Source organism: Mauremys mutica, unplaced genomic scaffold (genome assembly GCF_020497125.1).
Source record: "Mauremys mutica isolate MM-2020 ecotype Southern unplaced genomic scaffold, ASM2049712v1 Super-Scaffold_100089, whole genome shotgun sequence".
Classification (NCBI taxonomy): Eukaryota; Metazoa; Chordata; order Testudines; family Geoemydidae; genus Mauremys; species Mauremys mutica.
Genome location: NW_025423261.1, coordinates 331,704 through 349,450, shown reverse-complemented (window position 1 = coordinate 349,450; position 17,747 = coordinate 331,704). Strand labels below are relative to the sequence as shown.

At 50.1% G+C, this 17,747-nt stretch overlaps 4 non-coding genes across 4 annotated transcripts; 1 reads left to right on the top strand and 3 right to left on the bottom strand.

The window, feature by feature from the left end:
* Positions 1-1,001: 1,001 nt before the first annotated feature.
* TRNAF-GAA lies at positions 1,002-1,074 on the bottom strand. The gene has a single exon. It is a non-coding gene; the product is annotated as a tRNA-Phe (tRNA).
* A 1,612-nt stretch (positions 1,075-2,686) lies between these two features.
* LOC123358551 lies at positions 2,687-2,850 on the top strand. The gene has a single exon (XR_006575753.1). It is a non-coding gene; the product is annotated as a U1 spliceosomal RNA (small nuclear RNA).
* A 908-nt stretch (positions 2,851-3,758) lies between these two features.
* LOC123358554 lies at positions 3,759-3,952 on the bottom strand. Its single transcript, XR_006575755.1, has one exon. It is a non-coding gene; the product is annotated as a U2 spliceosomal RNA (small nuclear RNA).
* A 2,037-nt stretch (positions 3,953-5,989) lies between these two features.
* TRNAK-UUU lies at positions 5,990-6,062 on the bottom strand. Its single transcript has one exon. It is a non-coding gene; the product is annotated as a tRNA-Lys (tRNA).
* Between the last annotated feature and the right edge of the window lie 11,685 nt (positions 6,063-17,747).

Genomic DNA, 17,747 nt, shown 5'->3' with positions numbered 1-17,747 from the left:
GGCACCATCTCCGAGGGCCGTCCTGCCTCACGCTGTTCCCGCCATTTTGGGTCGACAAATAAGTCATGTGGGAAAGACAGCTCCCATCTCTCATTGTTATAGGTCAGGTGGGCCAGCTAGGGGGAGAAGCCCATTGTCATAAACAGATAGTTAAGGGTTAATGTCTCTTTTACCTGTAAAGGGTTAAGAAGCTCAGTAAACCTGGCTGACACCTGACCAAAGGACCAATAGGGGGACAAGATACTTTCAAATCTTGGTGGAGGGAAGTCTTTGTTTTGTGCTCTTTGTTGTTGTTGTTGTTCGCTCTTGGGACTAAGAGGGACCAGACGTACATCCAGGCTTTCCAAATCTTTCTGAATCAGTCCTTCATGTTTCAAAATTGTAAGTAATAGCCAGGCAAGGCGGATTAGTCTTATGTTTGTTTTCTCAGCTTGTGAATGTTTCTTTTGCTGGAAGGATTTTTACCTTTGTTTGCTGTAACTTTGAATCTAAGGCTGTGGGGGGGGTCCCTCTGAATCTGAGTACCCTGTAAAGTATTTTCCATCCTGATTTTACAGAGATAATTTTTACCTTTTCTTTCTTTAATTAAAAGCTTTCTTTTTAAGAACCTGATTGATTTTTCCTTGTTTTAAGACCCAAGGGGATTGGGTCTGAACTCACCAAGGATTGGTGGGGGAAAAAGGAGGGGGGATGGTTAATTTCTCCTTGTTTTAAGATCCAAGGAGTTTGGATCTGTGTTCCCCAGGAAAGGTTTTGGGGAAACAGAAAGTGTGCCAGACACTGATCTCTGGCTGGTGGCAGTGTTACCAGATCTCAGCTAGGAATTAAGCTTAGAAGGGTCCATGCAGGTCCCCACATCTGTAACCTAAACTTCAGAGTGGGGGAGGAAACCTTGACACCCATACTCTCTGTTATCCTGCTGAGGAGCTCAAAATCAGATGAAGGTGCTGCTGCCCTCCCAGAAAACAAGCCAACCCTGCACAAACAGGGATGAAAGGGCCTGCCAAAGCCTAGGATTGAACCAGGGACCTTTAGATCTTCAGTCTAATGCTCTCCCAACTGAGCTACTTTGGCAGCTGTATAGTAGCATTTTGGCCTGTTGCTTCTCTGTCTGGGAGGTTTTTGCAGCAGTTGCACACAAAAAGGACGTCATTGTGAGCGGTCCACTGCTGCCTCAGGCCGGGACAGGAGGCCCTCACCACTCACAGGCTGGCCTCTTGCCTTCAGCCCAGCTGACGGAGCGCAGAGCTACGTGAGTCAATGGCAGGTCGAGTCGGGGCCGCGTAACCTGCCCTCTCGGTGCTCCGGGGCTAGGGTGGCTGGGGCCATGCCGCCCACTCTGGGGCTGGGAGGGAGGCTGCGGGCACCATGGGGCTGGGGCACTAGCCTGGGGCGGGAGCTGGCCCCTGCGGTGGGGGTGTAGGGGCTCTGGACTCCAGTGGCGTTTGCGGAAGGGGCCAGCACCCTGAAAAAGATTCTTCGTGCTTCTTATAAGCATAACAATGGGACCCCCTGCAACAGGGATCTGAGGCCTCCCCCAGGACCGGACGCTGCAAATGCTGCCCCCTGGGGCTCTAGAGAGGGGCAGGGATGTGCCAGGTGGCACCGCTGACAGGTGCTTACATTGCTCTTGACCTTGATGATGGGCTGCAGGCTCCGTGCCGGGGTGCGATGGTGCTTGGCCAGGCTGCGGATTTGACTCAGGCTTGGGCCGCATGGCCGCACTTCCCTGACGAGACACGAGCAGGCCAAGAGCTCTGCGCAGCCAACAGGGAAGCGGGAGGGAGGCGTCTTCGAGCCGGCCTGTCTCGTCCGCTTCTGCCTTGCCGCTTGGGCGGAGGCAGGAAGGGAGCAAAACATGCCTGGCTGAAGGTTTTGCACTCAGCTACTTCTGTACTGTGTATTTGACAGAAACTCAGATCTTATTTTCACCAAAGAAGATAGGAGATGTTTGAACACTAAGGTCTGGTCTACACTACGAGTTTATTTTGAATTTAGCAGCATTAAACTGAGTTAACACTGCAGCCATCCACACAACGAAGCCCTTTATTTCGATATAAAGGGCTCTTAATATCGATATCTGTACTCCTCCCCGATGAGGGGAGTAGCGCTCAAATCACTATGGCCATTTCGGATTAGGGTTAGTGTGGCTGGTATTTGATGGTATTGGCCTCCGGGAGCTATCCCACAACTCTAGGGCATCACTGAAGTGTTCTAGAAATCAGGTTCCAGCATTGTCGGGCCCCCTCCTTTTCTGAGCTGGGCTGCAGCCCCTGACGCACCCGCCGTGGAGAGCGGGCCCAGCAGAGGCCCCGGCGGGGACCGGGCGGCACTTTGGCAAGGGCCCCTGGTGGGGCTGGCGGCCGGGCTCTCAGCGCCGAAGAGCCCGGGCTGGCCAGGGGAGTGCGCAGGGCCGGGCAGGCAGGGGGAGGGGCCCGACTGGAGGGCCAGAGCCGCGGGAGCATGTGTGCGAGCAGAGCATCGTGGGAGAGGCAGCGGGCTGCCAAGCAGGGCCTGAGTTTGGCACCTGGGACTCGGCGTGGAGAAGAGTGGGGCCACGTGGGGGCAGATCCTGACAGTGGGGGCTGGTGTGGGTGGGGCCGGCGGGCGTGGGCCTGGTGTCCCCCACCCTGGGCTGAGAGTGTGGGGTGAGCGAGGGCGGGTGACGGCTGGGCAGTAGGAGCTTAAACTTACCTGGCAGGGGAGATCCCATGATCACCAAGGTGGTTTTCCCAGGGTGAGGCTTATCCATTGCACTGCGGGTGTGTTGATCTCTGTGATTTCCCCAAATGTAGGAAACTCAACTGCAGAATTTGTGGTAGTGGGGGACTGCGTTTGCGCTCTCCCCTGGTACTTGGTGAAGGAAAGATAAACTGCTGGGGGTTTGGCCTTTAGAGCGCTCTACCGTTCTTTCTTTCTCATTGCTGAAGTTTTCTTTTTCTCTGGGGTTGTGGTTATTTGACATGCCCCCCCCCCCATTTTTTTTGTTTTTTAGGACTGCTCTCTTCTGTAGGTTGCTCTAGCATACTTTATTCCGGGTGCTCTGTCTGGTCTCCAGGGGAGCTGCCTGAGTTTTTTCCTCTCTTTTCACCTGCTTGTAGCCTTTGCTGTGTTTGCTCTTCCCACTGGCAGTTGGTCCAACACAGGAAACAATTAGTTTTTTTGTTGGCGGTGGTTGTTTTTTGTTTTTATTTTTTGAGCCCTGTTCCAGTCTTGGCCTTCACAACATTCTCTGGCAAAGAGTTCCACAGATTGACTGTGGGTTGTGTGAAGAAATACTTCCTTTTCTTTGTTTTAAACCTGCTGCCTGTTAATTTAATTTGGTGACCCCTAGCTCTTGTGTTATGAGAAGGAAGAACCAACACGTCCTTCTTTACTTTCTCCACACCAGTCATGATTTTATAGACCTCCATTGTATCCCCCTTTTGTTGTCTCTTTTTCCCAGCTGAAAAGTCCCAATCTCATGGCTCTCTTCTGCTACAGAAGCTGTTCCATAGCCCCTCATCATTCTTGTTGCCCTTTTTTCTGAATCTTTCCACTTCCAATATATCTTCTTATTTTTCAGCTGGGGCAACAAAGAACCTCACCTTTATCAACTCACAAAATGCTCCCAAGAAATCATAACAATATTTTCTCATCAAGAAACCAAAACTCTGGACATTTCAATGACTTGGGGGGAAAATAAATAAATCCACTTTCAGGAAGTATTACCACAGTAAAACTCTTTCTGCTTTTCTAACCAGAACATTCTCCCCAAAAGGAGGTGCACCAGGCCTGGAGACAATGCAATACCAGGTTGATGCATGGAGTGGACAGAGCAAGCTCCTAGTCCAGCCCTCTGTTTCAAAAATCAATTTAATATACAATCCTCAAATAAAGGACATATCAGATATTAAACTGATAAGACCAGCTACTATGCTTGATCTTAGCTCACAGAGAGCCAAGAACCAATGCCAAGACTGTGTGACACACGTGCATCTCTGCCCCCACCGCTTTCAACCTCACCGTGACGAGCTCCCAGCCACGCCACGAACACCCTAAGGAGGTAACTCTAAGTGAGGCTCACTTCCCCGAAATGACTCCAGTGGAAGAAGTCAAAGCAAGACCCCTTAACACACAATTCTGTTCAAAGACGGTTCCCTTTACACTCCTAATGTGCACAAACCCACCCCCTGAGCTGTGACTAGCAATCTCTCACTGTGAACTCATACAGCAAACCAGGGCAAAGCAAGCCTATGCTGCGTTAGCGGGCTAAAACCCGGAGCAAACGCACACGCCTTGCAAAGGAGCAGGAGCCGGGATCTCGACCAACACACTCCATTGAGATTCTATCTGCCAGCCCCCGGCATTGGACCTGCTGCTTGGTCTCCCTCTGCTGCAAAGTAGCTCCCCTCAGACCCTCGGGTTCGCTGAGCTGCAGCTCACCTGATCCGGGGGAACAGCTTGAAACAGCGCTGGCTGCCTGTGCACTCACCCGCCCTCACTTGGCAGGTAAGAAAAGGCATCAAGTGGCCAGAGTGGATGACAACAGCTGACTTTCTGCAATGACAAGAAACTGAGGTGAGCCAAGGCAGGGGAGGTCGTTCTTGTATTGGCCCAGGTTCTGGTGGGGAGAGAGAGAAGCAAAATGCAGCTTCTCTGTTTCTCCAGCAGTAGTTGGGCCACAAGACAAGCTAGTCCCTTGTCTCTTGGCTGGCCTGGATTCCTGGGACTGGCCCCGGCTAGGACTCTCGGGCATCACTGAAGTGTTCTTGAAATCAGGTTCCAGCTTTGTCCGGCCCCCTCCTTTTCTGAGCTGGGCTGCAGCCCCTGATGCAGCCACCCACCTGCCTGCCACGGAGAGCGGGCCCAGCAGAGGCCCTGGCTCCAGTCCTCTGCTCTACTAGCTGACCTATTGGAGGGCTGCCACCACTTCAAAAGAAGATTGAAAGGTGACTTCATTGAAGTGTTGAAGGGCCTTAATGGAGAGAAAAGATTGGGTGTTAAAGGGCTCTTTAATCGAGCAGAGAAAGGCCTAACAAGACCCAATGGCTGGAAGGTGAAAAGAGACAAATTCATATTACAGATAAGACACAAATATTCAACAGTCAGGATGATTCACCACAGGAAAAAGCTACCAAGGAAAGTGGTGGGTTCGCCATCTCCTGATGTCATTTAATGAAGACTAGATGCCTTTCTGGAATGTGTTTACCCCAAAAGTAGCTATTGTGTCATACAGGAGGCCTGTGATATGCAGGGGGTCAGATTAGATGCTCTAATGGTCTCTTCTGGCCATAAAGTCGACTAATTTCTGAAAAACTGAGTGCAGCATTGGGAGCAGCGTCTGATGTTTTCCTGTCTAGCCGGCTTGCTGCCTAGAACGAACGCTCCTTGAGTGGGGTGATCCACAGGGAGTAGCTCAAACCTCCAAAGTGCCTGGCTGGGGCAGGACATTGGCACAGGAAGGGAGGGGTGTGGCAGTGACATCACAAAGGCCTTTTGCAGGACCTCAGACTATTGGTCAAAGGTGGTGGGGAGGTGGTGACCTCACAGAGAGATGCTGACATCAGGCAGGCAGGATGGGGGCGAGGGGCCAGGGAAACCTCAGAGACTCCTGTGGCTTTGATTCAGCAAGTCTCCTTCTCGAGGTCTCTCTTTGAGGACTGAGAGATTATTCGGGTTCACATACGTGAGCTTCCAGAGGAACCTCTTTCGATTTTTCTCCTTCCCTTTTAGTGAGTTTACTAGAAAACAGCCGTCCCTGTTTAGAAGGTAAGAGCCTCCTCGAGGGAATGTATGTGTGTGTGTGTGTGCAGAGGAGGAACATGCTCTATGCCCAGAGGACTTTATTCCTCCAGCCTGTGAGGACAGAGGGGCTGTCAGGAAGTTGCCCCTTCAATCCCCCCCACACAAAGGCCCTTCTTAGGAAAGGCAAAATCCTGAAGAGAAAGAGTAACACCAAAGAAGACTCCAGAAAGTCAGATTCTTACAATCGTAGTGAGAAGTTTATCACCTGACCAGGGACTTGAACCCTGGACCCTCAGATTAAAAGTCTGATGCTCTGCCAACTGAGCTAGCCAGGCTCACGCAAGAAAAGTACAAGTTGGTGCAGAGGTGAAGCTAGTCAAGAAAAAGACAGATGGACACAATAGGGGAAACCTGCTGCTCTCTCTCTCTTCCCAGCCCTGGCCTGGCCTGGTATTAGTGCTGGTTAAAAAGACGGGAAAATATCGGCATCTACCAGCCTTTCATAGCTGTACAAGACTCAGACACAATACAGAGGTGCCCATATGCAAGTGCCGAATGGTTGGATTGGCTAATGCAGCCTGTAGATGTCCAGGGCACACTGGGATATCGAGCCAAGTGTACATCACCATCATCATTTCGAAGGGATAATGATAATGATGGGAAGGTTCACAACTGACTCAGTAGTTGCATACAAAGGTGCACGTTTGGCAGTTACACTGGGAAATTCTGGCTCCTTCTCAGGCTTAGTTTGGCCACCCAGGTCTAGATGTAGAAGTTACAACATTGAAACTTGAAAGAGGGGCCAATTTCCCCATCATTTCCCACCTTCACATCCAAACACGATGACTTTCTGAATGAACCCTCCCCGTTCAGCCAGAAGATCTTGGGGTGGTTGTAGGAGTCACTGGGTAAAATTGTCTGGACTCTGTTCTGAATCAGGTCAGAGCAGAGGTACATAGTGATCTAGTCTGGCTGTAAAATCTATATATCAACACCAAATATGGTGTGAAATTAATCCTCAGAAATGACTGTTCCCCACCCAGACCCCAACAAGGAGCTCTCCAAGGAAGGGGGCTGTTGAGGAAGGAAAGAAGAAAGACGTCCTTCTCTCCCTGGAGGGACTGGGCTCTGCGCTTTGGACAGAAAGGAGGGGAAGGAAATGGCCACACGATGGCAGCGGAGCCTAAGAAATGAAACACAACAGGCTTCTGAGCATGTTGCTTCTGAACAGTGAATGAACCTGACTCCCGTATCATGAAAAGCCAAAAAGCCGTTTCTTTCTATGAACGGGAGAAAAGAGTTACAATAATTCCTGCCTGTTTACTTTTGAATTATTTTACATTATAAAGAAAATTGTAACAAAATTAGTCTGAACTTGAGCTGCCTGTTATTAAAAGCTGGTTCCCCAATTCAGTTCCAACTGCCCTGCTAGAAACACCCCCAGGTCCCTGCTCACCCCCGGAAGAAAACAAAGAGAAACCCCCACTGGGCACTGCCCTTGGCGCCAGGCTGCTGTCCCGAGGTGCGGTTGGGGACTGATTGTTTGCTGCTGAGGAGGGAGCCAGTAGAGGCCTCTGGTGCTCTGCTCCTAGCATCTGCCCGGCCCAGGCTGTCCTCTGCCTCAGCTGCTGCTCCAGGCCTGCTCTAGAGTCAAACACGCAGGGCCCCCAGGGGAACAGAGGCTGGGACAGGGCAGCAGCCTGGGCTGGGCTGGGAAGATGCTGGGAGTTCTCGTTCCCTGAGAACTGGCCTGGCTCCCTTCTCAACAGCAAACAAATCAATTCCACATTCGCTCCCCAGAAAAACCAGCCTGGAGCCAAGGGCAACAGGGATGATTCCCTCCAGTTCCCACCAAGGCAGGAGAGAACCCAGGGTGTTTCTATCAGAGCTTATGGAACTGATGTGGGGAAACCAGCCTTTAATAACAGGCAGTTCCAGTTTAAGCTAAGTGTTTTTAACAATTTCTACAACATTAAATAACCCTTCAATCGTAGTGTCACCATCCATAAAATTGCTTCAGCATTATAGGTTCCCAAGTGCCCAACTAAACATCTCTTCAAATCCAAAGGAATGGAGCTCAGTCAGTGTTCAGAGTCATCCCACATAAAAGAACCGTGTTGTGGTACATACTGGCCCCATCATGTGGCCATCGCCTTTCCCTCCTCTCTGTTAAAAGTTTTAGTATTTTGCACAGAAACTTTCTTCCCTCAGGAGAGACCTGGGAACCAGGGCTGCCAGCCAGACAAACACTTTTAAGAGGAGGTGTAACCTGTCAAGAAATGATCTCCCTCCTTCAGTTCAGTAACAGCCTGAAATATTACTTGTCCCGGCAGAGCTGGAGGATTGAAAGCAGCTACATCAAACCCCTGTGTAGCTAGCAGGAATGAACATAAACACTCCCTGGTATCTGAAGAGATATTTAGTTTTACCCTTGGTAAACTACAAGACTAAAGGGAAAGGCAGTGGTGCCAAATATATAGAGTGAAACACGAAACAATCGTCATAGTTATGCCCATAGTGACTGCAAAATCTTTCTATATATTTATTATTTTCTCTGATGTCTAGACATTGACTAGACCTTGACCAAGAAATTTGGCTCTTGATAAAATAATCAACTACCCCTCATTAATGCAATGGACTAGAAATTGACTGGGGTCTCTCCACGCAGCTGCATTAGTATATTGTCATTACTGTTGTCTTAGTGCCTGAGTATCCACAGAGCCAAATCTGGTCTTGCTCTGAGGCTGTCTATACTTAAAATACTGCTGTAGCACTGTGGAGAAGACAGTTGCTACAGTGAGGGGAGGAGTTTTCCATCCCTGTAATAGCTACATTGACAGAACAATTTTTCCTTTCATTTAGCACTATCTAACCATGGCTTAGGTCAGCTTAATTATACTGGTTCTGGGGTTTTTCACACCCTGAAAGACGTACTTGTTAGAGGGTTTATCCCATCACCCTCCCATTCCCTGGTCCTTCTCGCATGACCAGAGAGCAGCAATGCACGAAGCTCAAAGGTGCAAACAATTCAATGTTTATTGGGGTGAACTTCCAGCAAGCAATGATTCCAATTTCCTTCCTTAGTGTCCCCCTTCCCAGCTCTGACACCACAAAGACTTGCCTGTGTCCCTGTTCCCCTTCCCTGTTCCTATTCCCCCCCTTAGCAAAACATAATTCCAATTCCCCATTCCCATTCCCATTCCCCTCCTTACTTCCTGATTGACTGCAGACTATATAGTAAAACTGGAGTTCTGCTTAGCTAGACCTTAACCAATCATTTTACTGAAATGTAACTAACCAATCCTAACATAGTGTAACATGATTATCTAACCAATTATACCCCACCGCCTTAATTGGTTTGCACTCAACAAATTAATTATACAGCAGACAGAAAGAATCACAGCACCAGACAGAGATTATACAGACAAGCAATAGGAAAATGGGGACTACAGTGATAGAACAACAAAGAGATGGGGATTTCACACCCCAGATATTGAACAGTGAGTTGTTCCTAGACAGGATGCTATCATAGTAGAGGTTGTGGGTGCTGGTTGCTTAACTGTCTGGCCCCCAGGGCAGGATTTTGAGGTTCACCATTACTTTCTCAGACTGCCAGCACCAATCTTTCGTTCACTTAAAACACGAGCAGGGAGATTACAACACCACAGAACTCATGGCGCTCCAGAAAACATGTAACTTTAGGTCCGGGTGAGTGTGTCTAAAATTCAGCTGTAGAAGGTCTCTAGGAGTTGAAAGAGATGTGCCATCTCGACCTCCCTAAAGAGTTAATCAATTATTAATGAAAACTAGAGTTGATAAGTCATGTTTTTTGTAGCAGGAGGATGGTGGACTGGTCTAAAGAGCCAGTTTTAAGACTCTTTTTTCCCTATCTCTTGGGTGTTCTGGTCTCTGCATTGAGATGTGGTTTCAAATCCCACTCCTGACATGACCATTTAATTCTATCTGGAGAAAATAGCCTCACTTCAATCTCCTGTGCAATAATAGAACCCCATTTGCTTAGCTTTGCTATTCCAGTAGTTGTGAGAGAAGCTCCAAACCAGAGGGAAACAGGGCCTGTTCTCTCGACCCATCAATTTTTGCCTTCCTTCATTCCAAGCCCTTTCCTCAGATACATCCGTATTTCCCACACTATTTTGTTTAATGTTCTTTGCTTTTATGAAACTTTAGAGTCATCATTTCATTGCCACACAACTGTACTTATGAAGTGAAGTGAAACACAATATTTTTTGGATATTTTTGCAGAAGAGTTTTGCTTTCTGACCTGGAATTGAACAGGGGCTACCCAAGGGAGACAATGCTACTCCCTTTTCTTGGCTCATCCAAAAAACATAAGTTCTTGGTGCCCTTTGTTTCCCTGTTCTTCAAAGGCAAATCAGCTGGTGTAGCAGCTACTGAGAAAGCCTTAGAAAAGGGCCCCAAATTGACAGCAGCTGGTTTCTGTAGTGTAGTGGTTATCACATTTGCCTAACTTGCAAAAGATCCCTGGTTTAAAACCAGGCAGAAATGTTGATACTTTCCTTCCTTTGGTCTTTTATCTCTCCAGGTCCTTTCTGAACTACATCCATAGCTTCTATGCTTTCTTCCTCATTATTTTTTCCCTTTCATGGAGCTTTAAATTGAAAAGGAGAGGCTTAGCCGGCATTTTCAGGGAAGGAACAGACCATCATTTGGGAGACTGCCAGCTACATAACAAATCTGAGCGTAGAAGAATCCCAACCCATTGTCCTGCATATTTAGCTCCCAGCCAGCAGTTTTTCCCTTGCCTTTTTTTTTTTTGAGCTAACCTTGAGTCCAGGGCGCGCACACTCTCTCCGCCCCACACATCAAATCTGGCCCTGCTGCAAAGTGACCCCTAAGAACCAGCAACCTGCACGAGAGCATGACTGGGGGGAAAAGGTTTCCCATGAAGCTTATAAGCCACTGGATGCCTTGGAAAGAGGCAGGCTCTGAACGTAACAGTCAGCAAAGAAGGCCTGTTTGGGGATGTGGCTCAGTGGTACAGTGCCTGCTTCGCATGTATAAGGCCCTGGGTTCGCTCCCCACGTTTGCCTTTCACCCCTGCTGCTTTGCTCATGCCCAGCTGGCATGTGGCCCAGCCAGTCTCCCTGCACAAGTGTCAGTCCTGAGTAGTGAGGGCAAAGTGCCAATTGCATGGAAGCTCTGGGGGGGGGTTCTGCTCCTAAAGCCCCAGGGTGACTCTAAGATTCCCATCCACTGAGCTGCTTGAGGAGGAAGGACTGGAGAGAAGGGTCCCATCAGCACAGAGGGAGGGACAAGGCCATGGAGAGGCAGTCAGTGCTGAGAGAGGTCAGTGATTTACACAAGATGGGGACACTGGTTCTCGGAGGGGACAGGAGGTGAGGGCAGCTTGTTTACAATGATGCTGATGATGAATAGAAAAAAAGGCTGGAGTCAATGAAACATGAGAGCATAGAAGGAGAAGGGCAGCTCCACAGAGGGCCCTGGGTGCTCATACACCCCAGTTCATAAGTACCCAACATAAGAATGGCCACACTGGGTCAGATCAACGGTCCATCTAGCCTAGTATCCTGTCTTCTTACAGTGGCCCATCCTAGGTGCCCCAGGGTTCCACAAGTTGACTGTGTGTTATGTGAAGAAATATTTCCTTTTGTTTGGTTTAAACCTGCTGCCTCTTCGTTTGGTGACCCCTAGTTCTTGTGTCTAGAGGAGTAAGTAACACTTCCTTGTTTACTTTCTCCAACCCAGTCATTGCTTTATAGACCTCTATCATCTCTTTTCCAAGCTGAAAAGTCTCAGTCTTATTAATCACTCGTCATATGAAAGCTGCTCCAGACCCCTAATCATTTTTGTTGCCCTTTTCTGAACCTTTTCCAATTACAATATTTCTTTTATCAGGTGGGGTGACCACATCTGCACACAGTGTTCAAGATGTGGGTGTGCCATGGATTTCTGTAGAGGCGCCCTGGCTTGTCCTAGATAGAGAGACTAGACACCGAGGGACCCAGCCCCCTACAGTGATCCATGGACAAGAACCTGGTTGTTAGTGGGGTGAAGGTTTCCTCTGGACAAAGGGGAGCTGAAATCCCTCAGGGTCCTGGAACTTAAGCAATGAAAGCTTCAAACTCTTTATAGCCGTGCGTTGAGGTGCATCAGCAGAAGGTTGGGCTGCAGCAGGGGTCGGCAACCTATGGCACGTGTGCCAAAGATGGCACGCGAGCCAATTTTTAATGGCACGCTGGGGCCTGCCGGGACTCCAGTGTGCCATTAAAAATCCTGCCGGCGCGGGAACCCACTGGCCCCTCCCCCGCCTTCCCCCGGAGCCCTGCCACCGTGCGCACAGCGCTCTGGGGGCCAGGGCTCCGCACTCCCACGGGGCAGCGTTTGGCTCTGCGGGGAGTGAAAGACGCTTCCCGCTCATCCAGTGCCCTGCTGTCTTGCGTGCAGCACTTGGAGGGGCGGGGCGGGGCTGCGCGCGTGTGGGCAGGGCTCCGAATGAGCAGGAAGCCTCATGGTAAGGGGTCCGGGGCTGGGGGAGGTTGGGATAAGCGGGGGGCAATCAGGGGACAGGGAGCAGGGTGGGTTGGATTGGGAGTGGGATCCTGGGGGGGTGGTTGGGTGGGGGCCTCTGGAGGGGGTAGTCAGGGAGCGGGGGGGTGGATGGGGCATGGGAGTCCCGGGGTCGGTTCGCGGGGGGGGGGTGGATAGGAGACAGGGTAGTCAGGGAACAGGGTCCTGGGGGCACAGTTAGGGTGGAGGGGTGTTGGGGGGGGCAGAGAACAAGGAGCTGGGGGGGTTGGATGAGTCGGGAGTTCTGGGGGGGCTGTCAGGAGGTAGGGGTGTGGAGAGGTTGGGGCAGGCAGAGAGCTGGGGGGTTTTATGGGTCCAGAGTTCGGGGGGTCCTGTCAGGGGACAGGGAGCGGTTAGATAGGCATGGGAGTCTGGGGTGTTCTGTCTGGGTGCGGGGGTGTGGATAAGGGTTGGGGCAGTCAGGGGACAGGTAGGGTCCTAGGGGGGCAGTCAGGGGATACGGGGCAGGGAGGCTTAGATAGGGAGTGGGGTCCCAGGAGGGGGTAGTCGGGACAAGGAGCGGGGGGATGGGGGTTCGGGGGGGCCGTCACCCAGCCCTCTGCCCGGAGCCCTGACCCCCTCCACCCCCCCCAGGCCCCTGCCCTGAGCCCTGTACCACCCAGCCCTTTGTTAACTCCTTCACCCCGCCACCCCCCCACGCCCCCAGCCCTGACTCTGGCACCCCCACACATACCCAGCCCCCCTACCCTGACACCTGCACCCCCTCTCATGCCCCCAGCCCTGACTCTTGCATCCCCACATCCCCAGCCTCCCCATATCCCATGCACCCCGCACATCCCCACCCCCCACTCTAAGCACCAAACGGGAGCTCCTGCACCCCTCCGCACATTCCCACCTGCACCCCTCACGCAAATGGGAGCTCCCCAGGTAAGTGCCCTCACACCCAAACCTCCTGCCCCAACCCTGAGCCCCCTCCCTCATTCTAGCCCCTGGCCAGACCCTTCACCCCCAGCCCTGTGCTCGGTCCACTCTCACCCTCAGCTCAGTGCAGAGAGAGGAAGAGAATGGGGCCAGAACCAGGGAGAAGGTAGGTACCCACTGTACGTGGGCAGGGCCGGGACCCCAGACTGACAGCGGGCTGAGCGGGTCTGGCAGCCGGGATTCCGGCTGGCAGGAGCTGGAGGATGGAACCCCTGAGCGGCAGTGGGCTGAGCCACTGCCAGTCTGGGGTTCTGGCTGCCAGACCCTTCCCAGCTGGGGTCCCGGCCGCAGGCCCCACTCAGCCCACTGCCGGCCTAGGTGAACAGAACCCCAGACCAGCAGCAGGCTGAGCGGGCCAGCGGTGTAAGAGCAACATTTTAATTTAATTTTAAATGAAACTTCTTTAAACATTTTGAAAACCTTGTTTATTTTACAATACACTAATTTAGTTATATAATATATAGACTTGTAGAGAGAGACCTTCTAAAAAAACATTAAAATGTATTACTGGCACCTGAAACCTTAAATTAGAGTGAATAAATGAAGACTTGGCACACCACTTCTGAAAGGTTGCCAACCCCTGGGCTGGAGGAACCTGGAGAGTACATTTCTGATCTACATTTCTATTTGTTTGGTTTTTGTAGGTTAAATTAATTCAGTCTCTGGTCCACTCTCTCCCAAGGGTGTAATGTTGCTGTGCACAATGAGAAATCTTGGGGAAAGATTGAAATGAAATGGAAGCAGCATATGGTGGCAGAACCTAAGGAATTAAAAGCCCATTGATTCTTACGTGTGTGCACTGCCTCTGAACCAGAAGTGTAATTTTTCTCGCTTTGTGGCTGCAGCCAGTAAAATATTTAAATATCTATCAGGGATGGTCTAGACAGTATTTGGTCCTGCCATGAGGGCAGGGGACTGGACTCGATGACCTCTCGAGGTCCCTTCCCGTCCTAGAGTCTATGAATCTATGAAACTCTGGCTTTTCCTGAATGCTGAAGACTGAGTTCCTGGGAAAGGGCAGGGGGACAGGGAGCAAGAAGAGAAAGGCAGAGACACTGGAGAAGAATAATGGGGGGAGAAGAAAGAGACAGAGAACACAGAGAGACAATCAATGATTGAAGATGTCCCAACTCCATCTTGCTCCTCACAGGTGTTCAGAAGGCTGGGTAGATGTAGGTTTCAAATATCAAGGGGATCTCCACATACCTGATCTCACTCCCCCGGCTCCCATTTTAGTATTAATTTTTATTTTGAAATGTTTTGGCTTACCCCTGATCTTCTCTTTCCCTAACTGTATTGCAATTTGGGTGGGTTTTTTTTGCTTCCCTTTTGTTCATATCAATATAATTGTAACAGCAAAGGAATCTATAGGAGCAAAAACTAACTCCAAACTTTATTTTCCCCATCATGCAGGAACATGGTACAAACAGCTCACGCAGCTGGAATCATCACACAGAAGCCAGGGGATGGGAGATGCAGGTTTCCAAGTGTTCTGTCTTCTCAGATGACACATTCCAGCCCCTTGTAGTCCTCCCTCCTGTGTGACCTGCTGGGCTTTGACACATTTATTGTCTCATTCTCTTGATAATGTGATTGTAACACAGCGTGACTGAAATTCCAGACAAGGAACCAACAAAAGAGAAAAGCCATTATTGCATTGGCTGGGAATTGAAGCCAGGTCAACTGTTTGGAAGGCAGCTATGCTCCCCACTATACCACCAACACAGCTGGCGGGAGCAGCTTTCCTGCAGCTAACGTGTGCTGGCAAAGGGGGTTACACGTGACCATGGAGCTAGTAAGCAGGGTGGATGGGCTGGAAGCCTCCTGACCGCTGGGGAGCAGAGTTAGGGGGTAAAGGTGAAAACAGATCTCAGTGGGAGCTGACCCCACACCCAACCTGCCCCTAGGAGAGGGGAACTGAAGCTCAATTTCAATCATAGAAAAATCTTCCCTAAGAAGGAAGGGGACGGCTTGTTTTAAAGACAAGGTTTGTGGGTTTTGCCCACTACATACAGAGGGGCTGGATAGTGCTGAGTCCAGACAAGACTCTGGTAGGATAAGGAAGAAATTCAGGCTGCCAGTGAGCTGAAGGAGGGAGATGATATTTTGACAGCGATGGACACCTCATCTTAAAGGCCTTTGTCTGCCTCCTTCTAGTGATTGTTTGGCACAGGAATGCAGCCCCCACTCCTGGGTGTCTCCTGTGGAAATAATGTTTCTGTGCAAAACACAAAAGCTTTTTGATGAAAGGAGGGAAAGGAAATGGCCATGCAGTGGGACAGGAATGTAAGGAATGAAACCAGCAGATACTTCTCCCAGGTGCATTGACTTTGAACCTGGTTGTTTGCCGTGTTGTTTTATCCCTGTTGTTCCCTGGACATGAGGAGGTGGGGGCTCACATATCATCTTTCAAAGGACCCAGGAAGGGAGGAGTTATTTACTCCTTCTCATAACACAAGAAGCTGGTGTGAGGGTAGAGAGAGGGGGGATAGCGCGCACACAATAATATATGAAATATTTAGAATAGGACACGAGACTTGTGATATAGAGTCAATACGCAGACGTATATCTCTCATGTCCTGGACTTAAAAAACGCACAGTTAACCTGGGGAACTCTTTACAGAAGATGTTGTGAAAGCCAAGACTAGAACAGAGTTCAAAAAAGAACTAGAGAAGTGCACAGAGGATAGGTTCATCCATGGCTATTATTACCAGGATCGGGCAGGGATGCGTGGTCCCTCCGCCATTGCTTTCCAAGGAAGCTGGGAAATGAGCAACAGTTGAGAACCACAGAGCAATTGACCAAAGCCAAGGCTGTCATGGCGCGAGTAGTTTAGGGGGATGCACTAAAAATCCTAGTGGAGTCCATCCCCCTCCTCTTCCACCCCCAAGCAGCTTTGAATCTTGATCGACTTCTTGATGCTGATAATTCCACTGCCATTTCAGCATCCTCAAACCCCCACTGGAGGCCAGTGTAGAGTCTTTATTCCCTGTTCATATTTCAATACTCCAGCTGATGCACCATTCCCTGCCCAGCAACTCACCGTCCTTATGCCCCAGAAGAACCAGCTGGTGGGCCGCACCCACCATGGGAAGACAACTTATATCCGCTCCCCTCAGTAGCAGCAGCCAGCAGCAAGTTGGCAGCTAATCCCCACCTAAGGCTTTGGGGAAGGAGATAGGGGATCACGTAGTTATTTCTTTCGGTATTAACGCAGTCCCCTCACTGTGTTTGAACATAATTCTCTCTAACTCTGATATTAAAATTTAGAGCCTCGCTCCCTCTCCCAGTTCGGCTTTGTAAGAGCCTCACTTCTGTACATTAAAACATAATGAACAACCATACTCGAGGTCAGACCAATGGTCAGATCCTCCCAAGTGTCCTATCTCCCAAGAGGTGGTCAAAGACCAGATGCTTTAGAGGGTAATTAATAGAACACTGTAATCATTGGAAGTGATCCATCCCGTTGCCCATTCCTGGCGTTCTTTACAGATGTGAACACAAAGAGACCACTTGCAGCTACTTAGAATCAGAGAAAGTATTTAGGGTTGAAAGAAACCTCAGGAGGTATCTTAGTCCAAGCCCTACTCTAAGAGCCGTGACCAATCCCCAACTAAATCATCCCAGTCAGGGCTCTGTTCAAGCCGGGCCTATACATAACCTCTAAGGATGGAAGATTGTACCACCTCCCTAGGGAACCCATTCCAATACTTCACCACCCTCCAAGTGAAAAAGAATTTTTCCTAATATCCCACCTAAGGACCTACCCCCCACCCAACTACAACTTGAGACCAATTGCTCCTTGTTCTGTTCATCTGCCATTCCACCTGAGAACAGCCGAGCTCCATCCTCTTTTGGACCCCCCTTCAGGTAGTTGAGGCCTGCACTCAAATCCCCACCTCAATACTTCTCTTCTGCGGACTAAATATTCTCCAGTTCCCTCACCCTCTCTTCATTAAATCATGATGCCCCAGGTCTCCTAAATAATTTTTTGTTGTCCTCCGCTGAACACTCTCCAATTTGTCCACATCCTTTTCTGTAAGCGTTGGGGAGGCGGGCGCGCGCTGGGCGGGAAGGAGGCACTGGATGCAGTACTCCAGATGTGGCCACATCAGTGCCCAAATAGAATGGGAAATAATCACTTCCTTTGATTCTGCTGGCAACATTGCCCTCACTAATGCTGCCCAATATGTTGCTGTTAACCTTCCTGGCAACAAGGCTCACATTATTGACTCATATCCGAGCTTCTTGTCCACTGTAATCCCCAGCTCCTTTTCTGCAGAAACTGCCACTTAGCCCAGTCTGTCCCCAGCCTGTAGCGGTGCATTGGGACTCTCCCATCCTAGGCTTTGGCTACACTTACACTTCAAAGCGCTGCCGCGGCAGCGCTTTGAAGCACTAAGTGTAGTCAAAGTGCGCCAGCGCTGGGAGAAAGCTCTCCCAGCGCTGTCCGTACTCCACCTCCCTGTGGGGAATAACGTACAGCGCTGGGAGCTCCCAGCGCTGG